The following is a 26,510-nucleotide window of genomic DNA, read 5'->3' as shown; positions in this document are numbered from 1 at the left end:
TATTTGTAAAGATGGTTTCATAGGTGTATATATATATATTAAAATTAATCAAATTGTACATGTTGAATAGTTTATGGCATGTCAATTACTCTGCAATAAAGCTGTTAAGGAAAAAAAATACAGCAAGTGTATTAAATAAAAATGTATTAAATAAATGTATGAAGTAAAAAAAATTATTACAGTGAAAGACCCATTGCCATTAATCCCCCTCAAAATACTCTCCCTCACTTCGAAGACACTTATCCCATCATTCTGTCCACTTTTCCGAAGCAGTTCTGGAAGTCCTCTTTCATGAGTGTCTTTACTTAACGCTATCATGGCTGCTTCAGTGTCCTGAATCGATTCAAAACGTTTACTTTTCATGGTCATTTTGACTTTAGAGAACAACCAGAAGCCACATGGTGCCAGATCCGGTGAATAAGGTGGCTGAGGACATACCCTAATATTTTTATTTGACAAAAATTGCTGTACCAAAAGCTATGTATGACACGGAGTGTTGTCATGATGGAGGATGAAGTAAAGACACTCACGAAAGAGGACTTCCAGAACTGCTTCAGAAAGTGGCAAGAATGATGGGATAAGTGTGTTCGAAAGAAGGGGGGAGTATTTTGAGGAGGATTAATGGCAATGTGTCTTTTACTGTAATAAATTTATTTAAACATTCACCATATCTTTTTTCACACCTCATATATGCTCCCAATCAGGGAGCACCAAAATATATAAAGCAATTACTAACAGAACTAAAGGGAGAAACTGACAAAAATACAATTATAGTAGGGGACCCAAATAACCAATTGACAGCTGTGGATAGATCATACAAACATAAACTCAATAAGGAAATATCAGCCTTAAATGACATGTTAGCTAAATGGACATAATTGACATTTACAGAGCTTTTCATCCCAGAACACCAGATTATATTAGGTTGGTGCAAAAGTAATTGCGGTTAAAAACGTTAAAAATAATAGCAAAAAACGCAATTACTTTTGCACCAACTTAATACATTCTTTTCTACTGCACATGGAACATTCTCAAGGATAGACCATATACTGAGACACAAAACTAGTTTCAACAAAGTTAAGAAGACTGAAATCATACCAAGCGTATTCTCTGATCACAAGGCTTTGAAATTGGATATCAACTGCAAAAACAAAGCGGGAAAAACCACAAATATGTGGAGATTGAACAACATGCTTTGAAAGAACAACTGGATCAAAAAAGAAATAGGAGAGATCAAAAATACATAGAAACAAATGAGAATGAAAATACATCAAAATTATTGGGATGCAGCAAAAGCAGTAATAAGAGGGGAAATTTATATCATTACAGGCCTATCTCAACAAACAAGAAGTCCCAAATAAACAACCTAACATTACATCTTAACCAACTAGAAAAAAAAGAACATGAAACCCAAAGTCAGCAGAAGGAAGGAAATAATAAAAATCAGAGCAGAATTAAATGAAGTTGAGAACAAAAGACAATATAAAAAAATAATGCAACAAAGAGCTGATTCTTGAAAAGACTAATAACATTGACAACTAAGGAAAAAAGAGAAAAGACAGAAATAGCAAAATTAGAACTGAAAGAAGTTATGATGGATACCACAGAAATACAAAGGATCATACAAAAATACTGTGAAACACTATATGCCCCAAATTTTAATAACCTAGAATAAATGACAAGTTCTTAGAAACATAAAACCTCCCTAAACTGAATCATGAAGAATTGGAAAATCTAAGTAGACCGATCAACAGTAAGGAAATAGAAACAATCATCCAAAACCTACCCAAAAGTAAAACTCCAGGACCAGATGGCTCCACTAGTGAATTCTACCAAACATTCAAAAATGATTTAATACCTGTCCTTCTTTAACTCTTCCAAAAAATTGAAAAAGAGGCAATACTTCCTAATTCATTTTATGAGGCCAACATTACCCTGGTACCAAAACCTAGTAAGGATAACAAAAAAAGAAAACTATAGATCAATATCTCTCATGAATACATATGTAAAAATCCTGAACAAAATACTAGAAAATCGAATACAACAATACATTAAAAATGTTATACATCATGATCAAGTGGGATTCATTCCAGGGGCACAAGAATAGTTCAACATATGCAAATCGATCGATATGATGCACCACATAAAATAAAGGATAACAATCATATGATCATATCAGTAGATGCAGAAAAGCATCTGATAAGATACAAAATCCATTTATGATTAAAACAAAAAAACGGTTTTAGACGGAAAATACCTCAACATGATAAAGGCCATATACAACACCCAGCTAATATATTTACTGGTGAAAAACTAAAAGCTTTTCCTCTATGATCAGGGTCAAGACAAGCATGCCCCCTCTCCCCACTGTTACTCAACATAGTTTTAGAAGTGCTAACCAAAACAATCAGGCAAGAGAAAGAAATAAAAGGCATCCAAATTGGGATTGAAGAAGTCAAATTGTCAGTTTTCTCTATATAGAAAACACTAATGACTCCATCAAAAAACAATAGACAAATAGAAACAATAAACAAATTAAGTTGCGGGATATGAAAATCAATGTAGAAAAATCCATTGCATTGCTGTATACTAACAATGAAATTTCAGGAAAAGAATTGAAAAACAAAAAACAATTTCTTGGAACGGCCAGATGGCTCAGTTGTTTACAGTGCGAGTTCTTAACAAGGTTGCTGGTTCTATTCTCACATGGGCCAGTGAGCTGCGCCCTCCAAAACTAGATAGAAGACAACGAGCTGCGGCTGAGCTGCCAGTGGGCGGCTGGATGGCTCAGTTGGTTAGAGCTCGAGCTCTTTAACACCAAGTTTGCCAGTTCAATTCCCGCATGGGATGGCGGGCTGCGACCCCTGCAACTATAGATCCAAAATGGCAACTGGACTTGGAGTTTAGCTGTGCCCTCCACAATTACATTGAAGGACAATGACTTGACTTGGAGCTGATGGGTCCTGGAAAAACAAGCTGTTCCCCAATATTCCCCAATAAAAATAGTTTTTAAAAAAATTTCTTTTGCAATTGCAACAAAAAGAATAAAATACCTAGGAATAAACTTAACAAAGGATGTGAAGGACCTATTGAAAGAAATTAAGAAAGACACAAAGAAATAGAAATATATTCCGAGTTCTTGGGTTGAAAGAATTAAAAATGGTCATATTACCTAAAGGAATATACAGACTTAATGCAGTCCCCATCAAAATCCCAATGGCATTTTTTAAAGAAATAGAACCAAAAACTCAACAGATTTGTATGGAATTACAAAAGACCCTAAATAGCCAAAGCAATCAATCCTGAGAAAAAAGAACAAGGCCGGAGGTATCGCACTCCCGGACTTCAAATTATACTACAAGGTAAATAATAAAAACATCATGGCATTGGCAGAAAAACAGACACAAAGACCAATGGAACAGAATTGAAAACCCAGAAATCCACATATAGGCACATAATTTTCAACAAAGGAGCCAAAAACATACAATGGAGAAAAGAAAACCTCTTCAATAAATGGTACTGGGAAAATTAGAAAGGTACCTGCCAAGAATGAAACTAGACTGCTATCTGTCACCATAAACCAAAATTAACTCAAAGTGGATCAAAGACCTAAATATAAGACCTGAAAAAATACATTGCATAGGAGAAAACATAGACACTAAACTCATATGGACCTTAGTTTCTGAGGGGATTTTATGAATTTGATCTCAAAGGCAAGGGAAGTAAAAGCAAAAATAGATGAATGGGACTATATCAAAGTCAAAAGCTTCCTCTGAGCAAAAGAAGCCATCAACAAAACAAAGAGCCAACCAACCAATTGGGAGAACATATTGGCAAACACTGCCTCCAATAATGGGCTAATCTCCAAAATATATAAAGAATTCATATGCATACAACTCAACAACAAAAAAACAAATAATCCAGTTAAAAAAATGGGCAGATGACCTGAACAAACACTTCTCCCAAGAAGACATACAAACGGCCAACAGATATATGAAAAAATGCTCACCTTCACTAGCTATTAGGAAATGCAAATCAAAACCACAATGAGATATCACCTCACACCTGTTAAAATGGCTATTATCAACAAGGCAAGTAATAACAAGTGTTGGAGAGATTATGGAGTAAAAGGAACCCTCATGCACTTCTGATGGAAATGTAAATTGGTACAGCCACTATGGAAAACCGTACAGAGGTTCCTCAAAAAAACTTTAGAATTACCATACAACCCAGCAGTCCTTCTTCTGGGTATCTACCCAAAAATCTGAAAACACTTATGTGTAAAGACATATGTACCCCTATGTTCATTGCAGTATTATTCACGGTGGCCAAGACATGGAAACAACTGAAATGTTCTTTGATGGATGATTAGATTAAAAAGATGTGGTACATATATACAATGGGATATTAGCCATAAAAGATGAAATATTGGGGGCCGGCCCAGTGGCTCAGGTGGTTGGAGCTCTCTGCTCCTAACACCGAAGGCTGCTGGTTCGATTCCCACATGGGCCAGTGGGCTCTCAACCACAAGGTTGCCAGTTTGACTCCTTGACTCCCGCAAGGGATGGTGGGCTCCGCCCCCTGCAACTAAGATTGAACAGGGCACCTTGAACTGAGCTGTTGCTGAGCTCCCGGATGGCTCAGTTGGTTGGAGTGTGGGCTCTCAACCACAAGGTTGCTGGTTCGACTCCCGCAAGGGATGGTGGGCTGTGCCCCCTGCAACTAACAATGGCAACTGGACCTGGAGTTGAAATACGCCCTTCACAACTACGATTGAAAGGACAACAACTTGCCTTGGAAAAAATCCTGGAAGTCTACACACTGTTCCCCAATAAGGTCCTGTTCCTTTTCCCCCAGTAAAATCTTTAAAAAAAATAAAAAATAAAAAAAGATGAAATATTGTCATTTGTGACAACATGCATGGAACTTGAGATTATCATGCTAAGCGAGCAGAAAAAGTCAAGAACCATATGATTTAACTCATATGTGGGATGTAAAACTGAAAGCAACAAACAAGACAGTCAAAAACTCATAGACACAGACAACAGTTTAGTGGTTACCAGAGCATAATGGGGGAAGGGAGATAGGGAAGAGGGTAAAGGGGATCAAATATATGGTGATGGATTTAATAAAAAACTTAAAATAAGAAAGTTATAGAGTTGGAAAGGTCTTCTGGATAAGTAGCCTCATTATTGACTAGTTTCAATTTATATGTAACTATATTTTGAATAGTTTAATGTAGTAGTAGAACAAATTATTGCCTCTCTATAAAGATTAGATTTAGATATTCCAGATTTTGCGGTCATCATGCAGTTTGCTCTGAATTCATTCCTTGTTGCCTTCTTTGTGCTTCCCCTGCATATTAGAATGCTCCATACATTGAGATGCTCTTTCAAGTTTCACTATGCAAAATTGATCACTCTTCTTCTACATTCTTATAACTTGTTACAGTAATATGATGTTACGGGACAAAAATAACAAAATCAAGGGCCTTGCTTGGGTTTAAGACCTGATTTTGCTACCTCTTTCCTATCTTGGCTAGTTTTTAAAACACTCTGAGCCTCACTTTCCTCATCTATCAAATGGAGATAATAATGCTTACTTTCCTCAGTTGAAGGGTTAAATAGATAATATATGAGAATGTTCTAATTGGCCATAATACTTTATATTGGTTTTAGGTGTTAATGTTGCCCTGCTATCTTTTATTTGATTCTCAATTTGTATTATTTTTATTTGATCCACTCCTCTTATATGTCCTACAAATTATAAGCTCCAATAAGCTTCAGATGAATGCACTAGCTAGTGAGTATGTGAATGAATATTTCTGTGAGCACTGTCTGTATGCAAGTACGTATTATGTGAGTTTGCTGTATATGTGTTCCCCACAGAAACTCCTGCAGTCCCTCATGCATGGTAGGAGTATTTATTGAGAGCCTCCCATAGCTCAGATAGAAAATATGGGAACAATTTCAACCCTCATGTTTTCAGAGTGGAATTCATAGTTTGTTTGCATGTGAATACTGTTGCTTAAGGTTTCCTTATAATGGAGAAGATTGCAAGGATAGAGTAAGATTCTAAATTTTATTATATTGAACATCAATAATATATTTGTTTCCTTTTTTAAAAAACAATCAATATATCTATAATTTCGAACTCTCAGAGGTATCTCTAAAAGTAAGTGGTTTTCAGTAATTGTTAAAGATGCACAAAAAATTATGCACTTAACATTGCATCACAATTTTTCTTTGAAAGTTCATGTATAATGACAAGGTGAAATGTCCCTTTGCAAAGCCTATTTTTCTAATAGATTTTTAATTTTTTTTTTTTAAGATTTTATTGGGGAAGGGGAACCGGACTTTATTGGGGAGCAGTGTGTACTTCCAGTATTTTTTTCCAAGTCAAGTTGCTGTCCTTTCAATCTTAGTTGTGGAGGGTGCCGTTCGGCTTCAAGTTGTTGCCCTTTCAGTCTTAGTTGTGGAGGGCGCAGCTCAGCTCCAGGTCCAGTTGTCGTTGCTAGTTGCAGGGAGCACAGCCCACCATCCCTTGCGATGAGTCGAACTGGCAACCTTGTGTGTGAGAGCCCGCACTCCAACTAACTGAGCCATCCGGGAGGCAGCTCAGCTGAATCTTAGTGCGGAGTTCAATCTTAGTTGCAGGGGGCGGAGCCTACCATCCCTTGTGGGACTCAAGGAGTTGAACTGGCAACCTTGTGGTTGAGAGCCCACTGGCCCATGTGGGAATTGAACCAGCAGCCTTTGGAGTTAGGAGCATGGAGCTCTAACCGCCTGAGCCACCGGGCCGGCCCCAGATTTTTAAAGGTTTGATTCTTTTCCATTTTTAGCACAATGAGTTGAAACCCTACCAACTTTCAAAAGTACCAATAAGTTTTCCCTTCTTTTCTCCACAATTATGCTACATTTATTTAGTGGGATCTCTTTCAAGTTGTCTCCTATATCGTTCTTTTTTTCTTTAAGCAACTTTTCAAAGGTATTATATATACATACACAATACAGTTTACATACATAAAATAAATGTACCATTTAAGCATAGATTTTAGTGGGTTTTGACAAATGTTTCTACCATATAGTACCCACCACAATGAAAACATAGACTATTTCAGTTACTCCAAAAAGTTCCTGTATATCCTCTGCTGTAAATCCCTCCTAGCCCCAGTCCCAGGCAACTACAGATCTGCTTGCTGTCACTATGTATTCATTTAGCTTTTTCTATAATTTGATATAAATATAAACTGCTTTTGATGGTTTTTTTTCCCACTCAGCAAAATTTTTTCAAAATATATTCCTGTTGTTGCATGTGTCAGTAGTTTGTTCCTTTTCGTTGCTGAGTAGTAGTCCATTGTAAGGGTATACCACAGTTTATCCATTCAAATATTTTTGAATATTCATCCTGCTTCCACTTTGGGACTAATTATTTATAAACTTGCTATGAATATCTGTCTGTTAATCTTTGTGTATACATATGATTTTATTTATTTTGAGAAAATACAGAGTGAAATAACTAGCTATGTGGTAAGTGTATGTTTAACTTTATAAGAAACTGCCAAAGTGGTGCTTGCTTCAGCAACATGTATACTAAAATTGGAACAATACAAAGAAGATTAGCATGGCCCCTGCACAAGGATGACAGGTAACTTTCATGGAGTATTCCATATTTTTAAACAGACTCATAAAAACAGAGACCAAAGGCATGGTTACCAGAAGGGAGGAGGTGGGGGATGGGTGAAAAGTAGAAAGGAGGCGTATAGTCAATAATATCATGATAAGTTTACACTGTGACAGATGAGTATTAGAATTAGTGGGGTGATCACATCGTAAGGCATAAAAATGTCAAATCACTATATTGTATACCTGAAACTAATATAACCAATATAAGATTATATGCCAACTGTATTTAAATTAAAAAAAAAAAATTAAAGAAACTACCAAAGTGTATTCTAAAGTGGCTATAACATATATTCTCACCTAAAATGCATGATAGTTCCATATCCTCAACAAAACTTGATACTGTACTCATAAAACTTGATACTGTACTCATAAATCTGTTTCATTTTAGACTTTCCAGTGAGTGTGTAGTGGTATCTCATTGTAGTTTCAACTTGCATTTTCCTGATGCCTAATAGTATTATGCATCATTTTGTGTGTTTATTGGGCATATGTGCGTCTTCTTTGATGAAGTATTTACTCAAATTTTTGGACATTTCATTTTATATTGAAGTGATATGATACTATCCTTTTTAACGTCAACAATTCAGTGCATTTAGTACATTCACAGTGTTATGCAACCACCTCTACCATCTAGTTCCAAAACATTTTAGTCACTCCAAATACCCATAAAACAGTTACAGGCATACCTCTGAGATATTGCCAGTTTGGTTCCAGACCACTACAGCAAAGCAAATATTGCAATAGCAAATATCACAATAAAGTGAGTCACTCGAATTTTTTGGTTTCCCAGTATATATAAAAGTCATGTTTATACTATTCTGTAGTCTACTAAGTGTGCAATAGCATTATATCTAAAAGTGTACAACCTTAATTTGAAAATACTTTATTGCTAAAAATATGCTAACCATCATCTCATCCTTTAGCTAAAATCATAATCTTTTTGCTGATAGAGGTTCTTGCCTCAATGTTCATGCCTGCTGACTGATCCGGGTGGTGTTTGCTGAAGGTTGGGGTGCCTGTGGCAACATCTTAAAATAAGACAACAGTGAAGTTTGCCACATCAATTGACTCTTTCACGGACTATTTCTCTGTAGCATGTGTTGCTGTTTGATAGTATTTCACCAGCAGTAGAAGTTCTTTCAAAATTGGAATAAAATCTTTGAAACCCTGCTGCTGCTTTATCAACTAAGTTTATGTAATATTCTAAGTCCTTTTTTGTCATTTCGACAATCTTCACAACATCTTCACAAGGAATAGATTCCATCTCATGAAACTACTTTCTTTACTCATCCGTAAGAAGTACCTCCTCATCCGTTAAAGTTTTATCATGAGATTTGAGCAATTCACTCACATCTTTAGGCTCCACTTCTAATTCTACTTCTTTTGCTGTTTGCACTACATCTGCAGTTATTTCCTCCACTAAAGTCTTGAGCTTCTCAAAGTCATCCCATGAGGGATGGAATCATCTTCTTCCAAACTCCTCTTAATGTTGATATTTTTACCTCTTCCCATGAATCATAAGTGTAATCCATGTCGTTAATCGCATCTGGAATGGTGAATCCTTTCCACAAGGTTTTCAATTTAGTTTGCCCAGATCCAACAGAGGAATCACTTTCTATGGTAGCTATAGCCTTATGAAATGTATTTTATCAATAATAAGTATTGAAAGTCAAAATTACTCCTTGAAACATTGGCTGCAGAATAGACATTGTGTTAGCAGGCGTGAAAACAACATTAATCTTATTGCACAACTCCATCAGAGCTCTTGGTGACCAAGTGCCCTGTCAATGAGTAGTAATATTTTGAAAGGAATTTTTTTTTCCGAGTAGTAGATTTCAACAGTGGGCTTAAAATATTTATTAAACCATGTTGTAAACAGATGTGCTGTCATCCAGGCTTTCTTGTTCCATTTATGAGCACAGCAAAGCAGATTTAGCATAATCCTTAAAGGCCTTCTGAATGGTAAAGAAGCATTGGCTTCAACTTCAAGTCACTAGCTGCATTAGCCCCTTATAAGAGAGTCAACCTGTCCTTTGAAGCTTTGAAGCCAAGCACCTTCTGTAGCTATAAAAGTCTTAGATGATATCTGCTTCCAATATTAGGCTGTTCTATCTACATTGAAAATCTCCCAAGAAGATAAATGCAAATGACCAACAGATATATGAAAAGATGCTCAACTTCGCTAGCTATTAGGGAAATGCAAATTAAAACCACAATGAGATACCACTTCACACCTGTTAGATTGGCTATAATCAACAAGGCAAGAAATAACAAGTTTTAGAGAGGTTGTGGAGAAAAAGGAACCCTCATACACTGCTGGTCGGGATGTAAACTGGTACAGCCACTATGGAAAACATTATGTAGGTTCCTCAAAACATGAAGAATAAAGTTACCATTAGACCCAGGAATCCCTCTTCTGTGTATCTACCTGAAAAGTTTGAAAACATTGATTCGTAAAGGTATGTTCACTATTCACTGTGGCCAAGACATGGAAACAGCTGAAATGTCCTCAATAGATGATTGGATAAAGAAGATGTGGTACATATATACAACAGAATACTACTCAACAATAAGAAAAGATTAAATGCTGCTATTTGCAACAACATGAATGGATCTTAAGAATATCATTATAAGCGAAATAAGTCAGATGGAAAAAGTCAAGAATCACATGATTTCACTCATGTGGGATATAAAACTGAAAATAATGAACAAACAAGATAAATAAACAGAAACTTAGACGCAGGCAACAGGACGGTGGTTACCAGAGGGAAAGCGGGGAGGTAGAAGAGGATAAATGGAGTCAAACGTATGGTGACAGGAGACTAGACTTTGGGTGGTGAACACACAATGCAATATAAAGATGATGTATTATAGAATGGTACATTTGAAAACTATAATTTTATTAACCAATGTCACCCCAATAAATTTAATAAACTTATTTCTTTAAAAAAAATCTGTTGTTTAATGTAACCACGTTCATTATCTTAACTAGATCTGAATAACTTGCTATAGTTTCTACATCAACAGTTGTGCTTCACCTTGCACTTTTATGTTATGGAAACAGCTTCTTAATCCTCATGAATCAGTCTCTGCTAGCTTCAAACTTTATTTTTTTTTTAATTAAATTTATTGGGGTGACAATGGTTAGTAAAATTACATAAGTTTCAAGTGTACAATTCTACAATACATCATCTATATATCACATTGTGTCCTCACCACCCAGAGCCAATTCCCCTTCTATCATCATATGTTTGACCCCCTTTACTCTCTTCTACCATTCTCTCCCTTTCCTTCTGGTAACCACTAAACTGTTGTCTGTGGCTACAAGAGTTTTTATTTCTTTGTTTGTCTTGTTCCTTTGTTGCTTTTAATTTTATATCCCACATATGAGTGAAGTCATGTGGCTCTGTACTTTTTCTGTCTGACTTATTTCATTTAGCATAATAATCTCAAGATCCATCCATGTTGTCACAAATGGCAGTATTTCATCTTTTCTTATGGCAGAGTAGTATTCCATTGTGTGTATTCATATGAACCACATCTTCTTTATCCAGTCATCTATGGAAGGACACTTTGGTTCAAACTTTTCTTCTGCAGTTTCCTCACCTCTCTCAGCCTTCACAAAATTGAGAAGAGTTAGGACCTTGCTCTGGATTAGCCTTTGTACTAAGGGAATACTGTGGCTGGTTTAATCTCTCCAGACCACTAAAACTTTCTCCATTATCAGCAATAAGGCTGTTTTGCTTTCTTATCGTTCATTTGTTCACAGGAGTAGCACTTTTTTATTATATTTATTGGGGTGACATTGTTTAATAATATATAAGTTTCAAGGGTACAATTCTGTAATACATCATCTGTATATTGCATTGTGTGCTCACCACCCAAAGTCTAGTCTTCTGTCACCATATATTTAACCCCCTTTATCCTCTTTATCCCCCTCCACCCCTATTCCCTGCTGGTAACCACCATTCTGTTTGTGTCTATGACTTTGTTTGTTTGTTGCTTTCTGTTTTGTTTTTTTTAAACAAGAGTTTACTATATATAATACATTGTAAAATTTGAAAAAAATTGTAGGAAAGCAGCGGACTCAAACTGCAGCAACCCTAACAGATAATAATTCTGACCCCTTTGCAAAACCAATCAGTTCAAAAACAAAGTAATGTTCACATCTGTGAGGCAGACAAAAAAGGGTGACTTCTGTACAAACTATATTTAAAATTTCATGGTTAAGGTCTTTGGAATGCAATGTGCTCATAAGAGTTTTTCTGAAGTCCTGTCCAGTGCAGCCTAAAGAGAGGCATGAAACCTCCGTATGCAAAGAAAGTCGTTTCAAGGTGGGCTGTTTGTTTTTTGTTTTTTGTTTATTTTTTAACTTATTGGGGTGACAATTGTTAGTAAAATTACAAAGATTTCAGGTGTACAATTCTGTATTACATCATTTATAAATCCCATTTTGTATTCACCACCCAGAGTCAGTTCTCCTTCCATCACCATATATTTGATCCCCCTTACCCTTATCTCCCACCCCTCCAACCCCCTTACCCTCTGGTAACCACTAAACTATTGTCTGTGTCTATGAGTTTTTGTTTGTCTTGTTCTTTTGTTGTTTTTAGTTTATATACCACATATCAGTGAATTCATATGGTTCTCTGCGTCTTCTGTCTGACTTATTTTGCTTAGCATCATACTCTCAAGATCCATCCATGTTGTCACAAATGTTCCTATATCATCTTTTCTTACTGACGAATAGTATTCCGTTGTGTATATATACCACAACTTCTTTATGCATTCATCTATCGAAGGATATTTTGGTTGTTTCCATGTCTTGGCCACCATAAACAAAGCTGCAGTGAACATTGGAGCACACGTGTCTTTATGTATACATGATTTCAGATTGTTTGGGTAGATACCCAGGAGAGGGATTGCTGGGTCATATGGTAATTCTATTCGTAATTTTTTGAGGAACCGCCACACTGCCTTCCATAACGGCTGCACCAGTCTGCATTCCCACCAACAGTGTATGAGGATTCCTTTTTCTCCACAGCCTCTCCAACACTTGTTACTATTTGTCTTGTTGATGATTGCCATTCTGACTGGGGTGAGGTGATATCTCATTGTGGTTTTTATTTGCATTTCTCTGATGATTAGTGATGTTGAGCATTTTTTCATATGTCTATTTGCCATTTGTATGTTCTCTTTGGAGAAATGTCTCTTCAGGTCCTCTGCCCATTTTTCAATTGAGTTGTCTGTTTTTTTTTTTATTGAGTTTCATGAGTTCCTTGTATATTTTGGACATTAGCCCCTTATCGGAGGCACTGTTTGCAAAAACCTTCTCCCATTCAGTTGGTTGCCTCTTCATTTTGTCGATGGTTTCTTTTGCTGTGCAGAAGCTTTTAAGTTTCATATAGTCCCATTCGTTTATTTTAGCTTTTACTTCCATTGCCTTTGGAGTCAAATTCATAAAATGCTATTTGAACCCAAGGTCCATAAGTTTAGTACCTCTGTTTTTTTCTGTGCAGTTTATTGTGTCAGGTCTTATGCTTAAGTCTTTGATCCATTTTGAATTAATTTTGGTACATGGTGACAGATAGCAGTTCAGTTTCATTCTTTTCCATGTGGCTATCCAATTCTCCCAGCACCATTTATTGAAGAGGCTGTCTTTTCTCCATTGTATGTTTTTAGCTTTGTCAAAAATTATCTGTCCATATTTATGTGGTTTTATTTCTGGGTTCTCAATTCTATTCCATTAGTCTATGTGTCTGTTTTTCTGCCAATACCATGCTGTTTTGATTATTGTAGCCCTGTAGTACAAGCTAAAGTCAGGGAGTGTGATACCTCCAGTATTGTTCTTTTTTCTTAAGATTACGTTGGCTATTCGGGGTCTTTTGTGGTTCCAAACAAATCTGATGATTTTCTGTTCTATTTCTTTAAAAAATGCCATTGGGATTTTGATGGGGATTGCATTAAATCTGTATGTTGCTTTGTGTAATATGGCCATTTTAACTATGTTGATTCTTCCAGTCCATGAGCACAGAATGTCTTTCCATTTCTTTTTGTCTTCTTCAATTTCTTTCAGAAATGTCTTATACTTTTCAGCAAATAGGTCCATTCACATCCTTGGTTAAGTTTATTCCTAGGTATTTTATTCTTTTTGCTGCAATTGCAAAGGAATTGTTTTTTGTATTTCTTTTTCTGACATTTCATTGTTAGTATATAGGAATGCAATGGACTTTTGTACGTTGATTTTGTAGCCAGCAACTTTACTGTACTCGTTGATTGTTTCTAATAGCTTTTTGGTGGAGTCTTGAGGGTTTTCTATATATAGCATCATGTCATCTGCAAAGAGTGATAATTTAACTTCTTCATTCCCAATTTGGATGCCTTTTATTTCTTTCTCTTCCGTGATTGCTCTGGCAAAGACTTCCAACACTATGTTGAAAAGCAGAGATGATAGGTAGGGGATAGCCCTGTCGTGTTCCTGAACATAGAGCAAAGGGCTTCAGTTTTTCACCATTAATTATGAGATTAACTGAGGGTTTGTCATATATGGCCTTTATTATATTAAGGTATTTTCCTTCTGTACCTATTTTATTAAGTGTTTTAATCATAAATGGATGTTGTATCTTGTCAAATGCTTTTTTTGCATCAATTGATGTAATCACATGATTTTTGTCCTTTATTTTGTTTATGTGATGTATCACATTGATGGATTTGCGGATGTTGAGCCATCCTTGTGCCCGGAAGATGAACCCCAATTGGACATGATAAATAATCTTTTTAATGCATTGTTGTATTCGATTTGCTAGAATTTTGTTTAGGATTTTTGCATCTGTGTTCATCAGAGATATTGGTCTGTAGTTTTCTTTTTTTGTGTTGTCCTTACCAGGTTTTGCTATCAGGGTAATGTTGGCTTCATAAAATGAGTTAGGGAGTACTGTCTCTTTTTCAATTTTTTGGAAGAGTTTGAGCAGGATTGGTATTAGATCCTCTTTGAAGGTTTGGTAGAATTCACTAGTGAAGCCATCTGGTCCCGGACTTTTGCTTTTGGGAAAGTTTTGGATGACTGATTCAATTTCGTTACTGGTAATTGGTCTGTTTAGATTTTCCAGTTCATCATGGTTCACCATTGGAAGGCTATATGTTTCTAAGAAATTGTCCATTTCTTCTAGGTTATTGAATTTGGTGGCATATTCTTGGATGATCCTTTGTATTTCTGTGGTGTCCGTGATAACTTCCCCTTTTTCATTTCTGATTTTGTTAATTAGTGTCTTCTCTCTTCTTATCTTAGTGAGTCTAGCCAAGGTTTGTCAATTTTGTTAATCTTTTCAAAGAACCAGCTCTTTGTCACATTAATTTTTTCTATTGTCTCTTTGTTCTCTATTTCATTTAGTTCTGCTCTGATTTTTGTTATTTCCTTTCTTCTGCTGACCTTGGGTTTCACTTGTTCTTCTTTTTCTAGTTCTGTAAGGTGTAACATGAGGTTATTTATTTGGGATTTTTCTTGTTTCTTGAGATAGGCCTGTAATGATATAAATTTCCCTCTTAAAACTGCTTTCGCTGCATCCCAAAAATTTTGGTAGGGTTTATTTTCATTGTCATTTGTTTCTATGTATCTTTTGATCTGTCCTCTAATTTCTTCTTTGACACAGTCGTTCTTTAAAAGTATGTTGTTTAATCTCCATGTATTTGTGTTTTTTTCCTGCTTTCTTTTTGCAGTTGATATCCAGTTTCATAGCCTTGTGATCAGAGAATATGCTTGGTATGATTTCAATCTTGTTAAATTTGCTGAGGCTGATTTTATGTCCCAATACATGGTCTATCCTTGAGAATGTTCCATGTACACTAGAAAAGAATGTATAGTCTGATGTTTTAGGATGAAGTGCTCTATATATGTCAGTTATGTCCATTTCATCTAATGTGTCATTTAGGGCTGCTATTTCGTTATTTATTTTCTGTTTGGATGATCTATCCATAGCTGTAAATGATGTATTTAAGTCCTGTAGTATAATTGTGTTTTGGTCAATTTCTCCCTTTAGTTCTGTTAGTAGTTGCTTGGTATATTTCGGTGCTCCCTGATTGGGGGCATAAATATTGATGACTGTTATGTCTTCTTGTTTTATAGTCCCCTTTACCATTATGAAATGTCCATGTTTGTCTCGTGTTATCTTTTCACCCTGAAGTCTGTTTCATCTGATATCATTATGGCTACACCTGATTTTCTTTGGGTACCATTTGCTTGGAGTGTCAATTTCCAACCTTTCTCTTTGAGTCTATGCTTGTCCTTGTAACTGAGGTGTATCTTTTGGAGACAGCATATGGTTGGGTTTAGTTTTTTGATCCAATCTGCTACTCTGTGCCTTTTTATTGGTGAGTTCGGTCCGTTTGTATTTAGGGTGATTATTGATATGTGAGGATTTCCTTTCATTCTGTCTTTAGTTTTCTGGTAAGGCTGTGTCTCCATTGTTTCTTTGCCTTTGTGTTGTTGTCTGTTATTTCTGTGTGGTGGTATTCTATGATGTTTCCCTCTGTTTCTTCTTTTATTACAGTATGTATTTCAGTTCTGGATTTCTTTTGAGTCGTTACCCTTAAGTTTATGTAAAAGAAATTTGATATTTAGAGTATTCCATTTTCTTCAGCACGCTTACTTTCTCTATTCCCATGTTCCTGTTCAGGCCTTTACTCTCCCCCTTTTTATGTTTCAGTTGCCACAAATTGTCCCTGTTGATGGTGGTCAAATAGCCTCCTTTAGTATTTCTTGTAGTACAGCTCGTATATTAGAAAATTCCCTCAGAAATCAAAATTTCCTGTATGTCTGGAAAGGTCTTTATTCCTCCTTCATATCTAAAGGATATCTTTGCTGGATACATTATTCTTGGCTCATAATTTCTCTCTTTCAATAGTTTGAATATTTGGTTCCACTCCCTCCTGGCTTGTAGAGTTTCTGCTGAAAAATCTGATGATAATCTAATGGATTTTCCTTTGTAGATTACCGTCTTCTTTTCCCTGGCTGCCTTGAGGATTCTTTCTTTGTCGTTGATTTTAGACAGCTTCAATACAATGTGCCTTGGAGAAGGCCTGTTGGGATTGAGGTAATTAGGTTTTTATTTGCTTCTTGGATTTGAGGATCCAATTCTGTCCACAAGTTTGGGAAGTTCTCGTCAACAATTTGTTTGAATATATTCTCTGTTCCCTTCTCTCTTTCTTCTTCTTCTGGTATGCCCATTATTCTTCTATTGCTCTTTCTGATGGAGTCAGAAAGTTCTTGTAGAGTTCTTTCATTTCTTTTAAGTCTCAAGTCTCTTTCTTCTTCCATCTGTGTCATTTCCAGGTTTCTATCTTCGATGTCACTGATGCTTTCCTCCATCTGGTCAACTCTACTACGTAAGCTGGTTATTTCATTCTTAATTTCTTCTATTGAGTTCTTAATCTCCAGAAATTCTATTTGGTTCTTTTTTAAAATTTCAATCTCTTTCGTAAAATGCTCATGTTGTTCTTTGATTGTGTTTCTGAGTTCCTTAAACTGCCTTTCTGTGTATTCTTGCACCTCGTTGAGTGTTTTCAGAACTGCAATCTTGAATTCTCTGTCATTTAATTCACATATTTCCATGTCTTTAAGTTCCTTTTCTGGAGACTTTTCACTTTCTTTCTGAGCTGTCTTGTTGGCTTGGTTATTCATGGAAATTACTGATTTATTATTTCTCTTCCTAGACATCTACAGGAGTAGCTTCTGCAACAGGGTGATAGGAAGAGCTCTTTCTTTTGTTTTCCAGTACTTGTTGGTAGAATGTTTTATTTTCTCTCCGACTGCAGTCATTTTTTTTCCTCTCCCACGGTAGTGCTATGTTTTCTCTGCACTATTCCAGCTTCTCACACAATGGGGGGGGTTCCCTGGGAGACGGGCTTCTCCTCTGTTAATAGTTTTCCTGGGTCACAGGGCGCAGTGTCCGTGTGGGTATGCAGAGATCTTTTGAAGTTCCAAAGCTCTTCCTGCACCAGATTCAGAGCCCGTGTGTTTCAGCAGTTCTGTTTACTCCTGCAGGGATCCACCCAGATAGGTGGGGCCAGGGGCAGGGTGAGTTGTGAGAGGTGGCCCAGAGCAATGGCAGCAACCACCACCGCAGCCGGTCCTGCTTTCACAGCTCCCTCCCCTTTGCTGGAACTAGTTGGGCTGCAAATCTGTGTCTGCGGTCCACAGTTCTCAGAACAGCAAATATTCTTTTTATCTGACACTGCAACTGTTCTGCTTCTAGCACCGGGCAGGTGGGGGCAGGGTGAGCTCTAGGAGGGTAGTGAGGGGAAGGCTAGTCTCAGTGCCTAAGGCTTCCGTTCTCTGCCCAGCAGTGAGGGCTGAAACCACCGTTTTCAGCCTTCTTCCCTCAGTCTTTGCTCTGAGGTCTCTGCCATTAGCGTCGGGTTCAGCTGTGTTATATGCTACCCCCTCAGCCCTGTGGGCCATAAGCGGAGCCCTAGCAGTCCGAGTTCTTCCCTCTTTCGCAGCTGCTGTATTTCCGGGATGCAGCGAGCTTGGAGCACTGAGCTAGGTCTGCGTCCTGCGCCCACACGGCCTGTCTCCGCACTTCTCCCTTCTCTCCTCCCCTGCTTGCGTTATTCGCCCACCTCTAGGTGAATTCAGTAGTGGGCCTCTTCGTCTTGCCCGTCTGCTGTGCAGGGAGTCCTTTGTGGAGTTTTTGTTGTTCGATTAGTTGTAAATTCTAGGGGAGCTTTACAGAGGCTCACCTCGCACCTCCATTTTGATGACCATCTTGTTTGTTTGTTTGTTTTTTTAAAGAAAAAGAAACAATGGATGGCTGTTGGCAATGGAAACTTTAAGGAGCTGTATCCTCACTGCTCATGGCTTTTTTACTGGTCAAAGCTTTGCGAGGTCCAGGACACTTCACAGCCATGACGGCACCAACTGTAGCTACCACATTTTTTTTTCTTTCTTTCTTTTGCATTTCCTACCTTTTGATACAGATATATCTGTGTGTGTGTGTGTGTGTGTGTATTTTACAACTCAAAGATATCACTATCCCATTTATTCCCATATTAATACAGGAGGTGTGGTCTCTATTGGATAAATGTATCTTTTATTCAATTTTAGGTGCAGGACTTGACTGCACATAAATGGCCCATTTTTGTTTGTGTTATTTGTGGTATATGTGTTTTTATTTTTACATGAGAAATATGTTTGTGGAGTCCGAGGCTCTTGCTTTATCCGGATAATGGAGGGTCCGGTCCCGGGGCATCCAACTCAATTCCCGCTGCAGGACATTTTTGCTGAACTGAGATGAGTCCATTTCTCCCCCACAAGACCAATGATTTTAAATCCTCGTTGTTGCAATCCCTTGAGGACCTAGACTGAGTTGAAGTGACAGCAACCATTCAGTGGAAACCTGATGACGTTCATCAAGTCATGATTCCAGCCTGCACTGAGAGTTACACATTGCATCCCCATTCTCCAGAAACAATTCTGTCAAGTATTTGTCATCTCTGAAAGTGATCCTTTCTCCAAGATCAGGGGCCATGCACACCACTAGGCACTAACAGGGCCTTGTAAAGCAAACAGTTTCTCTATAGGGCTTCCATCTTGCCATCTCCAACAATGTGGGCTGAAGCTGAAAATAGTTTGCCTCTTCATATAGCAAAGGGTTGTCCTTGAAATCATTGGGAATGAGGAGTTTTAATGTTCTGTAGAAAATTCATGATATATCTGAACATCTGTCCATCTCTGTCAATGAAATAGTGCTGTTTGAGACTGTCCAAAACAATGTACCATCAAAAAGTCTTCCAATTCTTGATTCAGGGTGTTGCGTGTGGGTGACCCGGCTGCTGGTCATGTAGCATGTGGCTGCCCACATCAATGTGGAATGGCACAGTAGGTTTTGTGAGTTCTGCTAGGGGAGAAATGCCTTGGTTGCTCTGTGGAGATGCAGATCTAGTGGTCAGAGGTCTTGGTATATTGGGCTGACTGTCTCTCTGGCAGAGTGGTGAGTGGACCCTGGTGAGAATAAAGGAGGGCCAATGGGAGGATTGGGCAGTCTCACTTCTCTAAGTAATGGAGGAGGAGCAATGTTTCTTCCACACTGCCCCTTCATTGCCCCTGCTCCAGTGGGGGCAGGGAAGGCCGCTGCCTATGGGGGCTGCCGGTGCTACTTCAAGAAGCCCATATCTGGGGCTGCTGTTGCTTTCTGTTTTATATTCCACATGTGAGTGAAATCATACGTTTTTTGTGCTTTTCTGTCTGACTTATTTTGCATAGCGTTATACTCTCAAGATTCACCCATGTTATTGCAAATCACAATGTTTCATACTTTCTTTTGGCTGAGTAATATTCCATTGTGCATTGTACCACATCTTTATGCAATCATCTAGTGAAGGACGCTTGTTTCCTTAACTTGGCCACCATGAATAATGCTGCAGTGAACATAGGGGTATATATATCTTTATGAATAAATGTTTTTTAAATTTTTCCAGGTAGATACCCAGAAGAGGGATTGTTCCTTTGCATTCACAACTTGGATAACTGTTTGGTGCAAGAGGCCTAGCTTTCAGCCTGTTTTGGCTTTTGACATGCGTTTCTCACTAAGGTTAATTATTTATAGCTTTTGATTTAAAGTGAGAGATATGCCATTCTTCCTTCACTTGAATACTTACAGGCCACTGTAGGGTTATTAATTGTCCTAATTTCAATATTCTTGTGTCTCAGGGAATAGGAAGGCCTGAGGAGAGGAAGAGAGATGTGGGAACAGCTGGTCAGTGGAGTAGTCAGAACATACACATTTATGGTTTAAATTTTCTGTCTTCTATGGGCACAGTGCATAGTTCCCCAAAACAATCACAACAGTGACATCAAAGATCACTGATCACAGATCACCATAACAAATATAATAATAATGAAGAAGTTTGATATATTGAGAGAATTACCAAATTTCATACAGAGACAAACAAGATGAGCAAGTGCTGTTGGAAATATAGTGCCAATAGATTGGCTCGTGACAGGGTTGCCACAAACCTTCAAGTTATAAAAAATGGAATATCTGCATAGCACGATAAAGTGAAGTGCAATAAAACTAGCTATGCCTGTATGACCTATTTCTCCCTCCACCTAACACCTGGCAACCACCATTCTGTGTTCTGTCTCTGTGGATTTATTCTGTATGTTTCATAGAAATGGAATCATGCAGTATGTGATGTTTTGTGTCTTTAACCCATTTTTTTTTAAGTTGTCCCATAGTTGCTGGATTTGTTTTGTTTTGTTTTTTATTAGTTTCAGGTATACAAAACAATGTAATTTACACCCCTCACAAAGTGATAATCCCTTTGCCCAATCTGCTACCCTTCCGACATTGCATATAGCTGTTAAAATTCCATTGACTCTATTCCTTATTCTGTACTCCACATCCCGTGACTATATATATATTAAATTATAGTTGACGTTCAATATTATTCAGCTTCAGCTTCAGGTGTACAGTGCAGTGGTCAGGCATCTACACAGTCCATGTAGTGTTCTCCCTAATAAGACAAGTGCCCATCTGACACCCTACAAAATCTTTACATTATTGATTATATTCTCCAAACTGTCTTTCATATCCCCATGGCAATATTGTGGCTACTAATTTGTACTTTCTAATCCCTTTACCTTCTTTTCCATCCCCACCGCCCTCCCATCTAGCAACCATCCGTTTTTTCTCTATATCCTGAGACTATTTCTGTTTAGTTTGCTCATTTCTTCTGTTCTTTAGATTCCACATATAAGTGAGATCATGTGGTATTTGTCTTTCTCTGTCTGACTTATTTCACTAAGCATAATGTTCCCTAGGTCCATCCTTATTGTTGCAAATGATAAGATTTCATTCTTCTTTATGGCCGAGTAATACTCCATTGTACGAAATGTACCACAGTTTCTTAAGCCAGTCATCTACCAATGAGCATTTCAGTTGTTTCCATGTCTTGGCTATTGTGAATAGTGCTGCAATAAACATAGGGGTGCATATAGCTTTTCAAATTAGCATTTTGGATTTCTCTGGATAGATGCTTAAGAGTGGAATTGCTGGGTCATAAGGTAGTTCCATTTTCAATTTTTTGAGATACCTCCATACTAAATTTCCGTAGTGGCTGCACCAATCTGCAATCCCACCAACAATGCACAAGGGTTCCCTTTTTCCACATCCTCGCCAGCACTTGTTGTTTGTTGATTTATTGATGATAGCCATTCTGACTGGAGTAAGGTGGTATCTCATTGTGGGTTTTATTTGCATTTCTCTAATGATTAGTGAGGTAGAGCATTTTTTCATATATCTGTTGGCCCTCTAAACATGTTCTCTTTAGAGAAATGTCCCTTCATGTCCTCTGCCTATTTTTTAATTGAGTTGTTTGGTTTTTTGGTATTGAGTTGAATAAGTTTTTTGTAGGTTTTGGATATTAACCCCTTATCAGATGTATCATTGGTAAATATCTTCTCCCATGCAGTAGGATGTCTTTTTGTTTTATTGATGATTTCCTTTGCTGTGAAAAAACTTTTTAGTTTGATGTAATCCCATATGTTTATTTTTTTCTTTTACTTCCCTCACCTGAGGGGATATATCAGTAAAAAATATAACTAATGGTAATGTCTGCAAATTTATTTCCTTTCTTTTCTTCTAGGAGTTTTGTGGTTTCAGATCTTACATTTAAATCTTTAATCCATTTTGAATTTATTCTTGTATATGGTACAAGGAGGTGGTCCAGCTTCATTTTTTTTTTTTGCATGTATTTGTCCAGTTTTCCCAGCACCATTTATTAGATAGATTGTCTTTACCCCAATGTAAATTCTTGCTTCTGTTGTCGTAGATTAAATGACCATATAGGTATGGATTTATTTCTGGGCTCTTTAGACTGTTCCATGGATCTAAGTGTCTGTTTTTATGCCAGTACCATGCTGTTTTGATTACTATAGTCTTGTAGTATGATTTGATGTCAGGTAGCGTGATATCTCTCACTTTGTTCTTATTTCTCAAGATTGATGTGGCTATCCGGGGTCTTTTATGGTTCCATATAAATTTTAGGTTATATGTTCTATTTCTGTGAAAAATGTCATTGGTAGTTTGATAGGAATTGCATAGAATCTGTATATTGCCTTAGGTAGTATGGACATTTTAACTATATTAATTCTTCCTATCCGTGAGCATGGTATGTGTTTCCATTCATTAGTATTTTCTTTAATTTCTTTCTTCAGTGTCTTATAATTTTCTGAGTACAGGTCTTTTACTTCCTTGGTTAAATTTATTCCTAAGTATTTTACTGTTTTTTAAACAATTGTAAATGGGATTGATTTCTTAATTTCTCCTTCTGATAGTTTATTATTGGTGTATACAAATGCAACTGATTTCTGAATATTAATTTTGTATTCTGCTAATTTACTAAATTCATTTATCAGTTTTAACAGTTTTTTAATGGAGTCTTTGGGGTTCTCTATATATAGTATCATGTCATCTGCATATAATAACAATTTTACTTCCTTCTCTCCAATTTGGATGCCTTTTATTTCTTTTTCTTATCTGATTGTTGTGGCTAGAACTTCCAGAGCTTTCTTGTTGAATAAAAGTGGTGGAAGGGGAGGTGGCCGGTTAGCTCAGCTGGTTAGAGCGTGGTGCTGATAGCACCAAGGTTGCTGGTTCAATCCCCGCATGGGCCATTGTGAGCTGTGCCCTCCTTTGAAAAAAAAAAAGTGGTGAAAGTGGGCATCCTTGCCTTGTTCCTGATCATAATAGGAATGGTTTTAGCTTTTCCCCATTGAGTATGATGTTAACCGTGCATTTATTATACATGGCCTTTATCATATTAAGATATAATCCCTCTATTCCCACTTTGCTAAGAGTTTTTGTCATGAATGGCTGCTAGATTTTGTCAAATGCTTTTTCTGTATCTATTGATATGACCATATGATTTTTATTTTTCATTTTATTAATGTGGTGTATTACATTATTAACTTGTGGATATTGAACCAAACTTGCATACCAGGAATGAATCCCATTTGATCGTGGTGTGTGATCTTTTTAACGTATTGCTGAATTTGGTTTGCTAATATTTTGTTGAGGATTTTTGCATCTATGTTCATTAGGGATATCAGCCTACAGTTTTCTTTTTTTGTAACGTCTTTGTCTGGTTTTAGGATCAGGCCTCATAAAATATGTTTGGGAGGCTTCCCTCCTTCTGGATTTTTTGGAATAATTTGAGGAGAATAGGTGATAATTCTTTTTTGAGTGTTTGTTAAAATCACCTGTAAAACCACCTGGTCCAGGGCTTTTGTTTGTTGGGAGCTTATTGATTACTGATTAAATTTCAATGGTAGTAATCAGTTTATTCAGATTTTCTGTTTCTTCTTGATTCATCCTGGGAAGTTTGTATACTTCTAGAAAGTTATCTATTTCTTCCAGACTGTCTAATTTATTGATGTATAGCTGGCTCATAGTATTTTCTTAACATTGTTTGTATTTCTGTGGTGTCTGTTGTCACTTCTCCTCTTTGGTTTCTGATTTTATTAATTTGGGTCATCTCTCTCTTTTTCTCAATGAGTCTGGCTAAAGGTTTGTCGATTTTGTTTGTCCTTTCCAAAAACCAGCTCTTGGTTTCATTGATCTCTTGTTTGCTTGTTTGTTTGTTTGTTTTCGTCTCTATTTCATTTATATCTGCTCTGATCTTTATTATTTCTTTCCTTGTACTCCCTTTGGGCTTATTTTGCTGTTCTTTTTCCAGTTCCCTTAGATGTAGCATAGATGGTTGATTTGAGATTTCTCTTGTTTAACCCATGTTTTGCTGGATTATTTGTCTTCTTATTATTGAATCCTAAGAGTTCTTTTTGTATTCTGGATACAAGTCCTTTGTCAGATATTTGTTTAGCATATATGTTCTACTAGCTTGTGGTTTGTCTGTTTTTGTTTTGTTTTGTTTTTACCCCTTTCTTCCGCCTCCGCCCCCTCTAAACTCCGATTCAAGCCATTATTTCTCAGCCTAGTTGTGTAGGACGTAGCTCCCTGGCCCATGCTGGTATTATGAGCCTTGCACTCCCGCCAGCTGAGGCAGTCGGTTGGCCGCTCAGAGCAGTTCACGGCAGCTCTCACCAGCTGCCGGCCACTCACGCTGGCTGCCAGCCACTTATGCTGGCCACCAGCCGCTCACAGCGGCACACAGTAGCCCACAGCAGCACAACAGCAGCCCACGGCAGTTCACGCCGACCTCCGACTGCTCACAGCAGCCCAGCTCCAGGGAGAGCTGTTGTTCACAATCATTGCTGTAGAGCGTGCAGTTCACTGGCCCATGTGGGAATTGAACCGGCGACGTCGGTGTTAGGAGCACGGTACTCCAACCACCTGGACCACCAGGGGACGCCCCGTTTGTTTTCTTAATGGTGTCTTCTGAAGAGAAGTTTTAATTTTGATAATGTCAAGATAATCAATTTTTTTAAAATAGTTTGTGTTTTTATGTCTTAATTAAGAAACATCACTGTGGAGACAGAATCCCAGAGAACAGTTTCCAGGCTCTCAGCCTCACGGGAAAGGTGCTGGCATGGTTATTAGATGGCCATCAACTCTAATCAGATGGCCATCCGCTGTGGCTGGGTGGCCATCAGCTGTTACTGGTTAGCCATTAGCCGCTAATATGATTGCCATGACTACGCTGGAAAGGGGTTTGGTTGGTTGGCAGAGAAGCAGATGGTGGATTGCACATTCGTGTGAAGCGTGCTTCCTGTGTCTCCAACCCAGCTGCCAGCGAGAATATAGTGGTATGACTCCCCTATCTATGGCTCTATGTGTGTTCTTTTTTGGCCTCACCATATCCTTGTGTGGGGTGCGGGACCCGAAACCCCGCATTACACATGGCACAGCGAGAAGGCTATGGTACTGGCCAAAATTCCCAAAGGGATAATGGAGCAGTTTATACATATGAAAGTTCAGTTTCGCGAGCAGGGTATGGTGCCGGCCAGAACTCCCCGAAGGATGGTGGAACAGTTTGTGCGTATGAACACTCAGTCTCAGGAAGCCTGTGAGGAGTGCACGCCTGGGAACAGGAAATGCGATCTGCTTGGGAGAGGCATGACCCCTCGGTGAACTGGTGGTCCTCTCAAGCCTCCGGATGGCCTGCTGCCCTATTTGGCCAAAGCAAGTGTTGTCTGCCTTTTGGTAGTCTGCTGCTGCCGTAGGCTTCTGGAGTTGTGGATGTCTTGCACCAAGGCCACCACCCACTTGGACACCTGGCTCAGTAAGCGGGATTCTGGCCAGGTGGGAATGGTGTCTGACTCTGGGCAGGACATGTGGCCCCCACACAGACTGTGGTGCCCAGTGGCTGCTGTTCTCATGAGCTGAACCCCCAGTGGACAGGTTGGGGGACATGGATGACTCTGACCAGCATAGAAAAAGCGGTGCAGCTGCCGGAGAGCTGGAACCCCGTGGAGGGGTGGAAAAACGTGGATGGTTCTCCAACCAGCATAGGCCGGAGAAAGCGAAGGTTGTTGCAGCCATGTGGTCTGGGAAGTGCTTCCAGATGCAGGACTTATAGTCCCAGGAGGAAACGCTTGCTGAGTCCTTGGTGGAAGATGCAGGTGAGGTCGAGCTCGTCCCTCACCCCCAGTTTGGGAAGGACTTGGAGCCCTCACCCAGCGGAGAGGGCACACATTTTGAGGCCATTGCACAACCCTGGTGAATGACTGTGGACTGTGGGGAGCTGAATAAGGTGATGCCGCCTGTGCATGCTGCAGTACCTTCCAGCCCTGATTTGATTGGACAGCTTGACTGTTTGCTTGGGACCTTACCACCATGTAGTGGAACCGGCTGGTATTTGCTTCCTGTG

At 38.2% G+C, this 26,510-nt stretch overlaps 1 protein-coding gene, 1 non-coding gene and 2 pseudogenes across 3 annotated transcripts in view; 2 read left to right on the top strand and 2 right to left on the bottom strand.

The window, feature by feature from the left end:
- SPIDR (scaffold protein involved in DNA repair) overlaps window positions 1-26,510 on the top strand; it is a 539,429-nt gene that overhangs the window by 445,323 nt on the left and 67,596 nt on the right. The gene's annotated exons all lie outside the window — the stretch shown is intronic.
- Window positions 7,569-7,676, top strand: LOC117034221 (U6 spliceosomal RNA). Its single transcript, XR_004425037.1, has one exon. It is a non-coding gene; the product is annotated as a U6 spliceosomal RNA (small nuclear RNA).
- LOC117034161 (tigger transposable element-derived protein 1-like) lies at window positions 8,615-26,053 on the bottom strand (annotated as a pseudogene).
- Window positions 18,512-20,022, bottom strand: LOC117034162 (BTB/POZ domain-containing protein KCTD1-like; annotated as a pseudogene).

This window comes from Rhinolophus ferrumequinum, chromosome 14 (genome assembly GCF_004115265.2).
Source record: "Rhinolophus ferrumequinum isolate MPI-CBG mRhiFer1 chromosome 14, mRhiFer1_v1.p, whole genome shotgun sequence".
Classification (NCBI taxonomy): Eukaryota; Metazoa; Chordata; class Mammalia; order Chiroptera; family Rhinolophidae; genus Rhinolophus; species Rhinolophus ferrumequinum.
Note: the sequence above shows the minus strand (reverse complement) of the source record. Positions and strands in the feature narration are given on the sequence as shown.